The following is a 2,536-nucleotide window of genomic DNA, read 5'->3' as shown; positions in this document are numbered from 1 at the left end:
ATACTCTATCTAAATTAATTGTCATAAATTATAAATAATAATTTTTTAGTTTAGATTTATGTTTTGACTATATATATATATATTTTTTACTTTTAATCGCTATAATTTATATAAGAAATTACTTCATTTTTGGTAGAATTTAAAAATACATTAATCTCATGCCAATAATATATTTGTTTTTTAAACATTTAGATACTCATAATAACAATAGAATTGGTCTAAATTCAAGTAATAGATGGAACGGTAATAACGTTAATGGATATAAATTATTATTTTTTAAAAATTTAATTCATACTTATTAAACTTTCAATTATTTCTAATATAATATGTTACATATTAAATTGGCTTTACCCATGATAGAGTTTCAAACTGATTCATTTTATTCCAGGTAATAACATAATTTGTTGGTATCCTATAACAAAATTAATTAAATTACAATACACAATTTACATATTTCTGATGTCTATTGTTTATCTTAAAAAATAAATTACATATAAATGTGTACTCCGTAATTACATCTATACCAATTAATTAAATTACAATATACGGTTTACATATTTTTCTGATGTCTATTGTTTATATTTAAAAAAAAAATTACATATAGAAGCGTACTCCTTAATTAAATCTATACCAATATATAATGGGCTATACCAATGTATAATGGGATAGGAAAGTTTGATATATCCAATTCCTTCTCCTTATTTTACCTTTTTTGGTTAAACATTGAATTCAATGTAACAAACTGTTACTACGTTCTCTATTTTTTTTTATTTTTTTTTATCAAAAAAAAAGAATTTATCCCACCACAGATTATCGTTCACTCTCAAGTTTCAACCATTTTTTTTTATAAAAAAAAGAATTTATCCCACCACATAGTATCATTCACTTTCAAGTTTCAACCGCACGACATATTTTAAAACTGATTTACTTCCAATAAAAAAACTGTTACAACTGACCCACTTTCAATAAAAACTGATCCACCTTCAGTCGTACTTAACCTCCAACAAAATTAAATTACTCTTTCACTTTTAATTTTGGTCTCACAAATATTTTTCTTCTCTACAACTTGCTATCTTTTTGACAAATAGAAATAAAAACTTCACGATTAACTAGGCGAAGAAGATAGAATATGACCGAAGAACAAAAACAATAACACCTAGCTAGAAGACGTGCAACTTATCGGGAGATGATTCGACAAGAAAAATAAGTTGTCATATCAACTGATACAACTCCAATTCCAACTCCAATGTCAAAACAGGTGGAGGTACCGATTAACTACAAATACAAGAGTAGTTCGATTGACTACAATTAGACAAATGGCCAGAACTACTACCCATCATCAATTTGATACAGGTAGTACGATAACTAATTTTCTTTGTTATGAATTCAATTAGTTCTTAATAATTATATTTTATTTTTGAAACATATATTAATGGAAGCGCATGACAATAGAACAAGTACAAGTAACAGAAATCATCATAACATAATTGGTTGGTACTTTATCATTGATATGTTGTAATAAAATTAAACAAATTAATATTACTATACATGGATTATTTTATATCTGAGTATTATTAATTAATTTTACATACAAAATTATACATATACCGCAGTGTATTCTCTAATCAAATAATATATGAAGTTATACAGTTAATATTAAAATTTTATTATCCAACTTTTTTAGACATTATTCATCCATAAATAAATCACGAGGGCAAACTATTCCTAAGGTAGGGATCTATCTCCCTAAACATGTGTTTAGCCATGGTTAATTATACGTTGCACTATCTCAAAGTGTTTTTCATCTTAGTCAAAGAAGGAATAGTAAATGAAAAAAGCGGACAATTCACAAGGAATGTGGTGTTCAAGAAAATTTTGTTACCTATACCTCAGCTTAGCAAATACGTCCGCCTTTTTATAAGTATAATCCGTGCATTATGTAATTTTATCATTACAATATTAACATTGGAATATATAGTTTTGTTCACTAATTTTAACAACTAATGACTAAAATTTTTAACAGATAAATTGATATCACAAGAGCTCATCAGGATATAAAAAAAATACCTAACAAATCAGATGTAATATCATTTAATTTACATTTTGTCAATAATAACTCACGAATTATAATCATTTTTTGTCCTTTCAGATAATCCAATGCAAAACAAGATATCTCAATTCTACAGATTTAAATTGAATCTTTTTCTATAATAAGGACTCAATTTAATTGAATAATCAATTTAATTGAATATACCTGAAGCGTTTATATAATTATTTTTATGGTAAAAAAATCTGACGGTTTTTCAAGACGCAAGAAATTATTGATAAGGAGATGTATGATGAATTACGAAGGATTTTTTTCAGGTATACCATCTTTATATTCTCCTTTTTTATTATTAATTATCTTATAGTTTGATATTTAAAAACACAAAAAACTAAGCATATTCATTTCTTCTATTCTTCAACTTTTTGTAGGAAAATGAATGTCTCTTCACATTCAGATCATATTTTGACTTACCACTTATTCATACCCTGG

Source organism: Arachis ipaensis, chromosome B06, assembly GCF_000816755.2.
Source record: "Arachis ipaensis cultivar K30076 chromosome B06, Araip1.1, whole genome shotgun sequence".
NCBI lineage: Eukaryota > Viridiplantae > Streptophyta > Magnoliopsida > Fabales > Fabaceae > Arachis > Arachis ipaensis.
Note: the sequence above shows the minus strand (reverse complement) of the source record.